The sequence below is a fragment of the Lagenorhynchus albirostris genome, chromosome 8 (assembly GCF_949774975.1).
Source record: "Lagenorhynchus albirostris chromosome 8, mLagAlb1.1, whole genome shotgun sequence".
NCBI lineage: Eukaryota > Metazoa > Chordata > Mammalia > Artiodactyla > Delphinidae > Lagenorhynchus > Lagenorhynchus albirostris.
Window position 1 is genome coordinate 38,747,038 of NC_083102.1, and position 16,274 is coordinate 38,763,311.

Sequence of the window (16,274 nt, forward strand, 5' to 3'; positions counted from 1 at the left end):
TCTGACAGTGTCTCCTACACGTATGGAGTATCATGCTGGGTATGCCACACATCTTATAAAGTGATGTTGAAATATCTGTAGACATACTAACAGCTTTACTTCTTTTTTTTTTTAACGTCTTTATTGGAGTATAATTGCTTTACAATGGTGTGTTACTTTCTGCTTTATAACAAGGATAGCTAGTGGGAAACAGCTTTACTTCTTAAATATGAAGATAGATAGTATTCAAGTAAAAGACCAAGAACAATTAAAAATACATTCATATTGGAAACCAAATATGTTTATAGAGTACTAATATATTAATTTAGTCAGAAGAATGTAGATTAGATTATAGACCATTCACAGTGGAAGCAAACTATGCTGTTTTTGGAGCTAGTGGTTGTCAGAAAGTTTTCTGTGGCTCTTTGATGTCCTACCAAGGCTTCATAGTGTGCACCATTTTTGATGAATATGTGAAGCTTACTGTTGCTAAAGTTGAGTATATATTCTGTTATATGACAATATCTGATGAGCTAAAACGTGAGCGATGAGGCATAGAAGCCAGATACTTGAAAATGTGTTTATTAGAACGTATGATCTCTCTGCTCCATGAGCATAGGCTGTAATTTGGTCAGTGAAATAAAGATTTTAACTTAAACTCTGTCACAGTGAAAGATAATCAAGCTTAATAAATAGACAACTGGAGATGCTTTTATAGACACCAGGAGTTATTGTTGTACTGTAGTAAGGACAGTATTTTAGTTATTCCTGACATTTTTGTGTGGTTTTAATCCCTTTATTGCTTTAAGTTTGTCACCAGAACTATAATATACTAAAGTGCACTGATAAACAAACAAAAACAAAAACAGTTTGAGAAATACAGGCTACGGTGGGGAATGTGTGTGTGTGTTGTGCTGATACATCAAGTTGTAAATTTTTTTATGAATATGAAGAATTTAAAATATATTTTGTTGAGTATATGGTAAGTAAAGCAGAATTATTTTTAAAAATTTTGTTACTATTGATTTTTCCAACAGACACAGAAATGTTATTAAGGTATATTCATTACAAATTAGTTGTAGAATGATGGCCAGTAGCAGGCTTAGACTATCAAAAGTACACACTTAAAAACCAGAACATACCTCTTGCAAGCAGTATATTTTCTAGTGACTCAAAGAAGTTATTTTGCTAAAAGTTAGACAATAAATGGGTGTTTTATTATAATTCATGAGTCATGATTCATATTTACTTATCAATACTGCTTTAACATATATGTTTCCAAGCTAAAATAATTGAGGCAATTCAGGGATAGAATTCTGCCCTTAGTCACCCATTCTTCTCTGTGTTATATCAAGGACTAAGTAATATTTGGAAAAAAAAATTATATGGCGCTGTGGCACTTTTTGTATCAACTCTCTGTGAAAGTGGATAGTCTTCTATTGATACTAGGTGTTTCATTTTTCTATATAAATTTCTTCACAATTCATTGACTATTAACGCACGTTTCTGCCTTTAACATGGAACATTGAAAAAGTGCACTTCAAAATATATCATCTCAAACTTACTACATATCAATGACTACTAAAAGTTTAATCGGTTTAAATACTATGTATGAGAGGTTGTTTCAAGGATGAGTACTTCTCCATGTTGTCTAAATGTCAGTCATTTGTTTACACATTCACATTTTTGCCATATCCAACTACCACTCATGCCTAATATACTTATTCAGAATGGCTCAGTTTATTTATATGAATGTATTTTAAAAGGGAATTTATGTCACCACTGAAAATGGATCAACGAATTAATTTACTAGATAAAAAGTAACATAAAAATGAACATGATAAATATAAAACACTGTTACTTTATTTAAAATAAATGTAGGACTTCCCTGGTGGCAGAGTAGTTAAGAATCCACCTGCCAATGCAGGGGACACAGGTTCAAGCCCTGGTCTGGGAAGATCCCACATGCCATGGAGCAACTAAGCCCGTGCACCACAACTACTGAGCCTGCGCTCTAGAGCCCGCGAGCCACAACTACTGAGCCCGTGTGCCACAACTATGGAAGCCTGCACGCCTAGAGCCCATGCTCCGCAACAAGAGAAGCCACTGCAATGAGAAGCCCGCACACCGCAATGAAGAGTTGCCCCCGCTCACCGCAACTAGAGAAAGCCCGTGTGCAGCAACGAAGACCCAGCGCAGCCAAAAATAAGTAAATAAATAATAATAAATAAATGTAAAAATAAATTTCATAGGAATAAAAAATATACTCAAGCTATAAAATTAAGTACCTGAAAATATGTACCTCACTGGGAAGAATGCAGTTATTTATGATCAGTCAGTAGTAAGTGAGATATTCCATCTGATGTGCTTAGATTAAGAACCAAATATAATCTATTCAATATAGGCTATTTGCCTTTTTTGTTTGTTGTTAAACAGTGTTGAGAATCATATGTGTATGTCGTTGAATAAGACAAAGAAATTAACTGCCTTCTCTAATGTTATTAGATGCTTAGAATTAATTCCTGAACAAACTTACACCCTTTTGATTTAAGAACCCATCCAAAGTGATCTTCAGAATCTTTTTTCTACATGTGTCAGGTTGTTAGGAAATGTTAGCAAAATAAGGGGAAAACGTAGCTCACCTGTTCAGCACTACCATCTAGTTTGGAAATATACTAAGAAATTTTAGTGTTACCTTTATCAAGTATTTCAGAAATCTCTTTTAATGTTCAAAATCTTTTTAGTGATTTTTTTTTCTGGGGAATTATCCAAACAAGAAAATGATCCAAATTCTCAGAGTCAAGTGAATTCCTAAGGCAGATAGTTTTTCCTCCTCACATATTATTTTCATTTTCTTCAACAATTGATCTCCCAAATGATAGCTGTATGTATGGTTGTGCAGCATAGGACCTATATTTCCAGGCCTTCTTTGTAGCTAGATTTTCTATTTGTTCTGCTCAATGGGATCAGTGTAGGAAAAAAATAGTGTTTGGGCTTCCCTGGTGGTGCAGTGGTTGAGAGTCCACCTGCCAATGCAGGGTACACGGGTTCGTGCCCCGGTCCGGGAAGATCCCACATGCTGCGGAGCGGCTGGGCCCGTGAGCCATGGCCACTGAGCCTTGTGCGTCTGGAGCCGGTGCTCTGCAACGGGAGAGGCCACAACAGTGTGAGGCCCGCGTACCGCAAAAAAAAAAAAAAAAAAAAGAAAAAAATAGTGTTTAACTTCCAGGAAATATACTTAAAGAGGGGAGAAATGTTCTTCTCCTATATTTTTTCTCCTTCCTTCTGGCTGGAAGGCAGATGTGATAGTTTGAGCTAAACTAGCTATCTTGGACTATGAGATGGAAACCATGATTCAAAGATGGCAGATCATTAAGAAAAAGAGTGTATATCTCTCTTATTTATAATCATGGAGTTCACACTAATAGTTTCTGCTTTCATTTATACATGAGTAAAGAAAGCATTTATTTTTAGTCAATATTATTTTGGTGTTTTCTGTCACTAAAATTAAGTCAAACTTAATCTTAAGAGGAACTCATTTTAAAATTATTTTCTACACATAGTTGTGTTCTTGGAATGTTGATATTAACTTGCCTTAAAGGGTAGAGTTAGATTTTACAAATGACCAAATTATATCTGAAATATATGCTTATGTCAAAGACTATACCTTTTATGTGAGTGGTCATATAGATTAAAGATTTCATCTAAAAAATCATAAAGACCGGGCTTCCCTGGTGGCGCAGTGGTTGAGAGTTCGCCTGCTGATGCAGGGGATGCGGGTTTGTGCCCCGGTCCAGGAGGATCCCACATGCCGCGGAGCGGCTGAGCCCATGAGCCATGGCCACTGGGCCTGCACGTCCGGAGCCTGTGCTCCGCAACGGGGGAGGCCACAGCAGTGAGAGGAAAATCATAAAGACCTTCTTACAACTTGAATAGGTACATCAGAACATTTTCCATGGAAAACCAAAGAACTTCAGTATGAAAAAGATATTTGTTCACTCTTACTTATATTTCTACAGCGCTAAGGAAAAAAGGCTGAAAATTCAGGAGACTTCCCTTTATGTTACTGGAAATTTTTGCAGTTTTATTATGTACTGAGAAATTTCTATTAACTCTTCATGCAGAGTTTACATTGTGAGAGTTTCTTGCATATACAATAAGGAGTAGATTTTTGTAGATTCAGATGCAAGATCTTAAATACATAGGACTGATCCTAACTGTGATTTTACAATGAATACCGCTTGATCAATAAATCACTCCCAGGGTATTCTATTGTTTGTTATGATACTATCAACACAATAATTTACTGATATTCTGGGTATAACCAAGATGGACTATGGTGTCATTCAGGAAAAAAATAGTATTGAATGAGATAAAATAATATTCTTAGAGTTCCATGGCCACAGGGACTTTCTCTCAGTCTTTCTCTTTAGGTTCCAGCATGCTAAAATTTTGCTCTGGCTCATTCTCTCTAATCAGATGCTCATTCTCTCTAATCATCTAATCAGATGCAGTAATAAAGCAACCTGTTCAGTGACTTAAAGCAAAGAGTTTAATTCTTTCTCACTCTACATGTCTATCACGTCATTTTCAGTTGGAACCAAGGATAACAGTGTAACCTTTATCTGGGACACTTATGTTCTCTTGGCAGAGTAAAAGAGATAAATGGCAAACTACAAGCTGGTATTAAAACTTTACTCAGAAGTGACACACTTCACTTTCACACTCATTTTATTTACCAAAGCAAAGTATGTGGACGGTCCTGAATTCAGTGACATAGGGAAATATAATTCTCCCCCCAAATCAGTATTGTAAATATGGAAGAACGTATTAAAAAATCTAGCCTATGATTTAATCATTCTGTTTAACAAGGGGAAGTTTCTAGTCATATCTTCTTGACAACATGATAACTGAATCTCTGGGTAAATACACTAATGATATTTGCTAGAATGGGAGTCATTAACTAGGGAAAGTTCTTAATGGGGTGCCCCTGGCTAAAGATGGCTTATAGTAAATAAAAACAGAATCTATGGATTTATGAGGTATGGCTTCTTGGAAAATATCACATGAGCTGGTGGTAAATTGGAGATAATTCATAAACAAAACGTTCACTGATGTTTGGGATAATAATGTATGTACCTCACTTAGACATCTTATCTATTCTTGGCCAAGAGTGCATGTTCAATGTGGGAAGGAAGGACCTGGGAGCTGCTCAGCATGTCCCAGAACTCTCTCTGCTTTATCTGAGTCGCTTGATTATTTGTATCCTTGAAATTATTATAGAGCTTGATACTGGGTACAGTGTCTGACTCACTTGAGTTTGATTTCACAATTCAGTTCTTTGTGTTACTCAACAAACCATATGGCCAAGCTTGTGAGAAGGGGAAGCAAACATTTTGAACAATAATGTAATCTACCATGCTTATTATGTTTATTGATATATTTAGGTTTATTATTGGTCTCTTATTCTGTGTTCTTTAAAATTCCTTTTCTTTTCTGTTTTTTTTTCTATTTGATCAATGATGATCTTCTTTATTCCTGTTCATAGTCTTTATTATTTTGGGATTTACATTTTATTTCTGGTTTTTCAGTAATTCCACTTAAATTTTTAGTATGCTTCCTTGACAAGACAAAATATAAGTGTAATCAATTTCTTTCTTTATCTTAGACTATTTGAACTCTGGTATCTCCACTCTAGTTTTTGTTTTTTTACGTCAACATTTTTCAGGGGTTTTGTTTTATAACAACTTGTTTTATAACAACTCTCTCCCTCAAATTTAGTCATAGGTAATCCTTATTTAATTTTCTAATTCAAGTTATTTTTCCTGAAACATATTCTTTAATTTTTTAGCAACAAGAATTTCTGAGTAGTTAACTCATTCTTTGTATCACTGAAAAATATTATTAATTAATCCTTAATCTTAACTGATAACTTTTATAGTTGTAGAATGTTTAGGTTGGCTATTATTATTCCTCAGTCTTTTAAAAGTTATTCAATTGTCTTTGGACTCTAGTCTTGCTAATATGATTGTGCTTTCAATTTGATTGCTGTTTCATTGTACATAATCTGTGTCTGTCTGTCTGTCTCTTTCTAGCTTTGAGTGTGATCCTTCAACATCAGTGGTCAGTATGCTCCTCTTTATTCCTGATAATTTTCCTTGCTCTGAAGTCTGCTTTGTCTGAGATGAATACAGCTACTCTGGCTTTTGTTTGTTTAGTGTTAGCATGGTGTATCTTTTTCCATCCCTTGGCTTTTAATCTATCTGTGTGTTTATATTTTAACTGGGTTTCTGATGGATAGTCTTTCCTTTTTTAGTGTATTTAGACCATTGATGTTTAAAGTGATCATTGATATAGTTGGATTAATATCTGTCATACTTGTTACTGTTTTCTGTTTAGCTGCCTTTTGTTCCTTTTTATTCTATTCTTTTTCTGTCTTCTCTGAATTTAATAAACATTTTTTATGATTCCATTTTATTTCCTCTCTTACATATCAATTATCTTCCTTTTAAACTTGTTTTAATCATTGCCCTCAACTTTGCAATATACATTTACAACTAACCCAAGTCCTCTTTTAAATAATGCCATTTGACATCACTCTCATTCATTTCACTTATCCGTTAGCTGTAATCACAGAATACATTGTGGCTATTTTAAGTGTGAATAAATTGTTCTCTAGTAGATCAGTTAAGAAAATAAGAAAAAGAATATATTTTATCTTACCTTTATTTGTTTCTTCTCTAACTGTCCTCCTCTTCTGGTCTGATAATTACAAAATAATTGCCATTTCTGTTTCTTCAAACTGTGTTTTTTGTCTTTTAGTATGCCTAGTATTTTTTTTTTTAATGAAATCTGGACATGATGTACTGGGAAAAAGGAACTGAAATAAATAGGCTTTTAGTTTAAAGTTTTATGTTTATCTCTCCAGGAGTTGCCATATCTTTCTTCCTTTTTCCTTTGCCTCTGCTTTCGCCTCCTCTGCATCCTCCTCTTTTTTCCTCCTCCTCCCCCTCCATATTCTTCTGCTTTTGTTTTTGTTGCTCTCATTTTGGATTCTTAAATTGCACACTAAGTTCTTTTGTTTTCATTCTTTTTTATTTTTTGATAAATGTATTTAAGAGTATGAAGTTTCTGTTATGCACTGCTTTGACTCACAAATTTGGTTAGTAGTTATTTTATTGTCACTTAATTTAAAATATTTTTTATTTTTTATATTATTTTATGTGTAAAATAGATTTATTTGTGTTATGTCCTTTAGCTTCCAGGATTTTTTAAACTTTCTTTTGTTATATTTTTATTGTTTGTTTTAAATTTTATTACACTGCATAATGTTGATTCATTCTAGTTATTGTGGCTCCTATGATGGCCTTTATACATAGCTGACTTCTGTGAATATTTCATGTGTTCTCAAATGTGACCTTTCTTCTCTGCAACATATATGATATCTATATTTATGTGCAGTATATATGTTGCATATATATGACATATATAGTATATGTTGCATATATATGTATATATTATATATGCATCATATATAATCTCTATAAAAGATATATATGGGTGTATATTGTTTATTTCTCATGGCATTTGCTTTCTAAATCTCTACTTATTCCTTATCTCCTTGCTTATTTGTATCACTTTGCTTGTATTTCTTTTCATTTGACCAGCAGGTTTTCAGGTGCATGTGAAATATCCAACTAAAATTACAGATCTGTCTATTTTTCTATTTCTGTTAATGTGTTTAAATAGTACAAGGCTGTAATGTTGGTTGCATATGTATTTATGATTTGGTATCTTCTTGAATTACTGTTCCTTCTTTTCTAGTAAATAGGCTTTTATAGTTTTCATTTTACAATATGTTTTCATTGATATGACAGTTATCATTTATACTATTACATTTCTCCACATGGGCACATCACATCTGCCTTTTGTTTTCTCAGGTGTTTTTAAAAATAATTTTTATGTTAAATTTAGTATATCAGATTCCCTCTAGTTTTATTTTTTTACAGGATTGGACTTAGAGAAGGTAGAAAGAACCCCATGCAATTTTTTCAACCTAATAAGTATTAGAAGAGAATAATTCAATAATTCTCTTTTCATTTATATGATCCATTTTACAACCTATCATGCATTTTTTTCCCAAAATTTCAGTGACACTAAATGCATTAGTCAGAGTTCTCCAGAGAAACAGAACTAATAGGATATACTATAAATCTACATCTACATCTATATCTATATCTTTCATATGAGAGAGAGAGAATATGAGAATTATATATATAAGATACTGGTTTGTTTTTTATAAGGCATTGTAAAGAGATTTGTTATAAAGTATTGGCTCATGAAATTATGGAGGCTGACAAGTCCCATGATCTGCAATCTGCCAGCTGGAGACTCAGGAAGGCTGGTGATATAGTTTATTTATTAGGAACCATTGGAAGAGTAGAGAAACTATCCAGACCAAAAATTGGCTTTTTATCCAGCTGTAGACCCATTTGATATTCTCAATTCTCAACCCTCTGGGATAGGCATTAAGGTTGCCCATACCCTAAGAGTGGTATACAATTTGGAAACTTTGGGGCTGGTTCAGATTGTTGAATCTATGCTAGGTGGTTTGCACATATTTTCTCACGTAATGAGAAACGAGCATGTATTATTAGCCCTGCATGTTTGCTGAGGAAGCTGAAACTTGGGAATGTTAAGGACTTGCTCAGGTTTTTAGATCGAAGTTTGCCCCAGCATTTCTTCTTTCCACCATGCCTCCCCCTGTGCATTTGTGAGCACTTTAAGAATTAGTAGAAGGTTTTGCTTTCACCTAATGAAAACATAATGTAAACATGTGATAATTAATACTGACAGTTCTTTGGTAAAACAGGGTCATCTTTTGTACTGAAGTCACGTTTATTTCAATTATTCCTTGTCTTTTCTCCTGCACTCACTGTTCTATGCATTCATATATCTAAATTCCTAAAGCAATCAATCTATACTTGTCCCAAACTATTTCTTTGCCACTCCTTTCTTATTCCTCAAATTTCATTTCCACCTCCAATGATTTCCTCAAATAGTGACCTTTTCTTCATCCTTGCCCTGCTTGACTTTTCTGTAACATTAACTTATTGATCATCCACTCCTGTTTTTAGCTGCCTTTATTTGCATGACCCTGAATAGTTCCTATAATTGTCAAATGTGCTTTTGATCACTGACCATCCATGCATTCCCTCCACATTATTTGGTGTGACTTCACTGACCCCACTCTCTCCAGTAATCTCCTCATTTTAAGTAGGACTCCCAAAGCTTAATCTTAAACCAGAAACTCTTCTCTCTTTTCTGTGTGCTTCAGTTATGTTGTCACTTAAGTGGTATTCATTGAGTCACTGCTGTGTAGAAAATCTATTGCTGTCATAATAAATTACTACAAATTTAGGTGCTTAAAGCAACACACATAATTATCTAAGAGTTCTGTAGGTCAGAAGTGTAGGCACAAAGTAGTTAAGCTGGTTCTTAGTTCTTGGCTTCATGAAATCACTGTGTCAACAGGACTGCATTTTTTCCTGGAAGCTCTGTGTTGAACCTTTTTCCAAGCTTGACTTAACATATCGTCAGAATTCAGTTCCAAGCAGTTGTAGTACTGAGGTTCCCATTTCCCTGCTAGCTGTTAACCAGGGATCATTTTCAGCTTTTAGAGACGTCTTCCATTCCTTGGAACATGGCCTCCATTCTCTAAATGCAAAGTCAGCGACAATGGGTTGAGTCATTCTCATGCTTCAAATCTCTCCAACTTTACCTTTGCCTCATCTCTCCTTTGCCTCTCTCTTAAGTTGCATCTTTCTGTGACTGACTCTTCTGACTCATGTGATAAAACTGGGCCCACCTGAGTAATCCAGGATATTTTTCTTATCTTAAACTGAATTGATAGTAATTTTAATTCCATCTGCAAAATCTCTTCACCACAGTACCTAGATTACTATTTCATTAAATACCCAGGCATCAGGAATCTTTGGGTGGAGGGCATTTTTAGAAATCTGACCAAAGCAGCTACATACATCTTTAACTCAACACTCAAATATTTTCAGTTTTTAATAGAATATTTCCTTTTGAGTATTGTCTCAAAAGTCCATATTTCCAAGGCAAACTAACTATCTTTCATGTAAAATTGGCTCTTTCTTTTTTTTTTTTAACTGGTTTCCCATTCTGCCAACACAACCATTGTGAGATACAGTCTCTCAGACTCTGGAAGTAGAATTACTTTTTCCTTTTTTATTTTTTTCCTTCTTTCTGACATCTCAGTCTCATGAACCAGAACTAGCTAATTCTTTCTCTATGATAGCTCTCAGCTTAGCCCCATCTTTATTCAGGATATCATTCTTTCTCATGTTATCATTGATTGCCTAAATGAATTTAGTGCAAATGCTGTCATCAAAGCTCAATCTGTTATCATATGCTGGCAAATAAAAATATCCTTAAATAGTTACTGTTTAAAACTTGGGAACATTAGCACAAAGTTGATCTTACAGCCATAATGCTTAACCACGTTTTTAATTTGCCTGAACACATACATCCTTGTACTTACTTCCTTTTGAAAATCTGACCCAGTGTCTTTTAAGTTACCTATGAGATTTATTTGCCTTCTAAAATTGTCTTTTTCCATTTTTCTACTAAATAAATGTTGTTCCTTCTGAAAGATGACCCTAAAGTCCCTAAAGATAGTAGAATCTTAGTCTTCCCTTGAATTGGACTAAACATTGATTAATTCAATGTAAACTATACATATTTAATTATTTCTATGAAACAAGTACTAATTTAGGACTAGGTATAGGATAGTGAATGTCCCAGTTCTTGTGGAGATTATAGTCAATCAAAGGAGACAAATGGTAAAACGACTTTCAAGTATTAACAAACAAACCAAACCAAAACAAAAACACACATGACTTTTTAGGCTGTAAGAGCAGAGACTGGATTTTATTCTTTGTGTGATAAGAAGTAACAAGGGGGGATGTTACTAAAAAATAATAATAATATAAGAATGAGTAAATATATGAGGAAGTGTCTAGGTATAAAAATATTTCCAAAGATGGGCTAGATATTCCCAGAAAACATGCTTCTGATTTGTTATAGCAGAGTATTGATATAGAGAGGTGAAAAAGCAAGAGAAAGCATGGCTTTAGGCAAGATGTTAGCAGTTTGGTGGTATCACCTCAGAACCCAGGGTCTAATCCTCTGCTCACCCAAAGTGATTGCAAACTGAAGGTTTGACTGAGGTCAATGACACTAACTTGTGATCAGTTAGAATTCTAGCTTATTAATTCATCATGATAAATGTGTTTCACTTGAGAACCAAGGAATACCAAAGGCCACTTCCATGTAGAGGGGAAATCAAACCAAGATTTAAATTGTGCAAACTGATGCAGTGAGCAAATTATAGATATAAATGGAATTAAATGTATTCAGGAAGCAGTTTGATATTTTTTAATGGCTGAAGGTGCTGTGCTATTCATTTTTCTATTTATACAGTCACAATTATATCTTCTACATTGATCCCTGGAATATTCACAATTGAAGCCCTGAACTACTATATTAGAAGTCTTAATATTCTGAAACTGCCATGCTGTGAGGAAGCCAAGCCACAAAAATACTACATGCACATCTTCTGAACAGCGATCCTAGTGTTCCCGTTAGCCCAGGCTAATGCCAGATATGGAAATGAATGAGCTGCAAATGGTTCTAGGCCCACTCATTAAGTTTCTCACAGTTTTAGAGTCTCTCTGCTTGAGATCTCATCTACCATAGAGCAAAAAAAATATACTTCTACTATGCCCTATTTGAGTTCCTGAGCCACAGGATCTGTGAATATAATGGGTTGTTTCAAGCCATTATGTTTTGGAAGAATTTGATATATAATGAAAGTTAGGGAAAAAGGTGTAATAAGGATTGTTTAAAAATTTTTTTCATGAATCATAGAGACTATGTTATGGCAATAGGAGATGCATTTTCATACTGACTTGTGTTTATAAAGACATCTACCAAATAAAGAGAATAGAGTAAAATGCTTGTATAATTCATTAGAAATCTCTTTATCAAAAATATTTTACTATAACTGCTTTTGCCTTGAATATCTTGCATAATTATCTCATATTTCTTTTATTTTCAGAATACCTAGTACATCACTTCTCGGCCTTTTGGCTAAGATCAAGTGCAGAATACCTAGTACAGGGCATGGCACACGGTAGAAGCTCAGTACATATTTGAGTATTCTTTTTTTAAATTGGCTTTTCCATTCATGTGGTGGATGCCACAAAATAGAGCCAGAAATTGAAAGGTAAAGCTTACAGAAAAATGGTTTCTACATTTGGAAATTATTAAGATACCTCTTTAATGGAATAGATAATTAATTTTTTCAGGTATTAACTAAGGTATCATCTACATCTCTCCCCATTACAAAAGTGTCACTGAGCTATAATTACACTGATTTTCCATCTTTGTTTGAAAAAAGCCTTATACTATCTGAAAGGAGATCAACTGTGAGCATACTAATCTAATTTGCAATCAGAATAAAGAGAAAACATTTCTGAGTACTTAATAAAGCCAATTTTACTTTTAAGTTCAATTGAATTTATATACAAGGTTAATATGCAGTAAGGAGAAAGATGGTTCAGTCCCTTTGAATATTGTATGTGATTTTCCTTTGACAGTATTCTTTAAACTATATCATGCTCATTCATTAAGGTATATGAGCTGTACTGTAAGTATTGTTGACAGGCTTATTCTAAGGCAAAAGCAACCTTAATTAAGAAACTCTTGATCAGACTCCTAGTTAATATTTGAATCATCTTGAAACTATTCTAAGTAGTTCTCTTTTTCTTTTTCATGAATAACTGTGACTATGTTACAGAAGAAGCAAGTAGGTTAAAATGGGGAAGATGTTGCTTTTATTGTGTCTATGGATAAGTTAAAAATGTGATAGTCAATTAATTGGGGAAGATGTTGCTTTTATTGTGTCTATGGATAAGTTAAAAATGTGATAGTCAATTAATTGGTCAAACACATTATTCTTGGTCATTCAACTTCCAAGTTGATGCCTGCAATTCGTGACGCTTTACCTATGTCTAATAAGGTTAGTCAGGGTTGTAAATCAAGTAAAAGTGGAGCTGGGCAGAAAACCTCCTTATCCCTTCTTGTTTACTATAAGATAAATAGTAGAGATCAGTCAACTCGCTATTACACACCTGGCATCATACCCCAAGAGAGTCAACTTTTGATTGTTGTAGTGACAACATGATGAATCTCAGTATGAAATGTCAGTCACACCTCATTACTTTATCTCATCCTTTTGCCCAGCTTTTTGAAGGCAGTCTTTCCTCTAGACGCATTTGCTGTTTTGACAGCTTACATTCATGCTGACATTTGAGGACTACTCTTTCCTCTCCTCTTAGAAATAGCACTTATGCCATAAAGCATGTGGTGAATTACTTTTTTGAATTGCTACTACTATCTCATTTAAGTGTTTTTATCAGATCTTGATATTTTTCAAAGAACTTTGGAAGCTTTCTCTCTCTCTCACACATACACACGAACATTCCTTCACATTTCGCTTAAGCAATACTCTGAGAGAAAAGTAAACTGTTTCCCTGTTTAAAGTTTTGGTAAAATGTGCTTAAATTAATTCTGCAGTGCTGGTGAAAAGGAAAAATAAAAACACAGAAACAAGGGCTTTGATTTAGCATATTCTTTTAGTGTTGAAGAATAATTTGCAATTAAGCATCTTAAAAGAAACTAATTCTGCTAAGCACTATTATCAAGAATGATTCTCATTAATTGCCAACAGCACTCTAGATTTAAACCCTTTCTTCTAGAATGAACAAAAGACCGTAAGTATTAAAAAAAAAAAAAGGGATGCATGCAATCTGTCCTGAAATATCTTTCACTTGTTTACATGGATTTTAAAAGGTAAGGAAATGGAAGAGAGTTTACTAAAAAGGCTGCAAAATTGCCTCACTCTGCTGGTAATAACTATGTTTATTGCAATAGTAATATAAGTTGCACTTGCTTAAAAAATTAGTCATTCACTTGTGGATCTTATCTGAACTCACTGTGCCATGCTTGAATTCCTGGATTTATGAGAGTCATTGGAATGCATAGTATCTCATAAAACTATCACAACTAAAAATGCCCCCCCTTGCTCAAAATTCTATTTTCTTTTCACAACTTGCGTAGAATTCCTCTCTGTATTTATTATATTAATCCACAGATCTATAATGAAAATAGAGAAATGGTTTTACTTAAAATATCAGCTTTTGGCATATTAAGAAAGTAATATTCAATAAGCCGAGTCCCCAACTATTGATACAGAGTTCCTTCTTTTCAGCACCATTCTTTTTTAGGAGATGGCAGTGGACCAAAAAAATAAAATGAAATGAAATGGGAGGTGGGGAGAGAGAGAGAGAGAGAGAGAGAGAAGGAGCAAATAGCAGTTAAGATTACAAATTTTGCTTGGTGAAAATGATGATGAGAATATGTTGTGTTAACTCAAATATTAGAGTTTTATTATGTTTTCTGGAAATAACCATAGGGTAATATTACTAGATGGCCTCAAATTAAATAATAAGTATCCTTTAAGGGGAAAAAGAAAACATTACTTGCATACATAACATTAGGATGGTAGCCCAAATTTTGAGAGACATAAGAAATATAATTGCCCTATATGATTCTGACTTCATAACTTTTGCAGTATAAATCAGTTTAGTTACAAGAAGATGTCTCAATTGTGTTGAGCTTTTAAAAACAACTTTAAAGTAAAAAATGGTATACTTCATGATCTTTTTCTATGTCTAGGAATATAATAGGTTTGTAGTAAATGTTCTAATATGAATATTATCAGAGGCTCAAAATATTTTTTAGAAGATCTCATGACTTCGTGCTTGATTAAACAGCATTAGGATTTAACTTCGCTTTCTTTGCTAAGCTCTCCCTGAGTTTTTATGTATTATAATTTTTAATTAGCCCAAATCATGTTGTAAACAACAGCTCCAGTGCACAATCCCTTCTCTTAACATACTTGTATGTCTTCAATCTGGTGGGAAGGCTTTCAGTGCCAGGTGGGAAACAAAGCTCTGTGTAAGCTTCTCCCACTGGCCCAGCAGCCACAGGCTCTGTTCAGGTGGCCAGGGAAGAAACACATTCTGTAAGGTTAAGGCCTGTCGAAAGCTTCTGAACTGCCTTTCCTCAGTGCATGTTTGAATGCACTCAGGGCTGCTTTACCCAGTGCAGTGCTTAAACAGTTCCATGATGCCATTCATTTATCATTAAGACAAGGATGGGTCTAATAATTATATGGATATCTATTTTTATGAGGCAGGGAAAAGTTATGTATGTTTACTTAAATGATGAAAGTTGAGCCTCCTTAATTCACAATGATGTATTTCTTTACTAAGGAGTATAAGGCAAACTTGAATGAATATATCCCCAAGCCACACCCTCAATAAATTGGCATAGACAGTATTTTAAAACATACTAACTCTGTTATAATAGTTGTGGGGTACATAAATTGTAGTTGGAGAGTTCAAGATTTGTGAAGCGAGGGTATATTCATTAAGAGTTAATTACACTGAGGTTGATTTGTTTGGAAAATTAATAAAATCTAATGGTAGCTTTGTCCTAAAACTTTGAATATAAAATATGTTTTATGCTCTTTAATAAAATGAATTAGGCTAATAAAATATGCACATAAATATTCTCATGGTAAAATCACTCAGAATTTCCATGGTGTGCTTTCAATTTTACATGCACATAAGGCATTGTTGATTAATGCAAAGCATAAGCTCACTCTAGTCAATTTAGTATTTGAGGCAGTCTCTCCAGCTGATTCACGTGCCTCATAGCTGAGTCAATCAGTTATGCATAAGATGACCATTAATAGGATTAAATATCATCATTGTGCTGCAACTAATTTGGTCATTTCTTAAAAATAGGGCCTAAGTTAACTGTCAGTCATTTAGAATGATGCCTTGCCTGTTATCTGTACTACTAGGTGACAGTGGTTCTGAACCAGGGATGATTTCACTCTCCCTACCCCCAGTGGTCATTTAAAAATGTCCGGAGAAATTTTTGTCACGTGGGATTTGTGGGGAGAGGGGTGCTATTGGCATGTAGTGGCATATAGTGGGTAGAGGCATATAGTGGGTAGAGGCATATAGTGGGTAGAAGCCTGTGATGCACAGGACCACTCCTGACAACAAAGAATTATCCAGCCCAAAATATCAAGAGTGCCACTATTGAGAAACGGTGGCCCACAGCAAGCATTA

At 34.3% G+C, this 16,274-nt stretch overlaps 1 non-coding gene across 1 annotated transcript; it reads left to right on the forward strand.

Moving 5' to 3' along the window:
* The first annotated feature begins 12,136 nt into the window (after positions 1-12,136).
* LOC132524983 (U2 spliceosomal RNA) lies at positions 12,137-12,323 on the forward strand. The gene has a single exon (XR_009542120.1). It is a non-coding gene; the product is annotated as a U2 spliceosomal RNA (small nuclear RNA).
* The last annotated feature ends 3,951 nt before the right edge of the window (positions 12,324-16,274 follow it).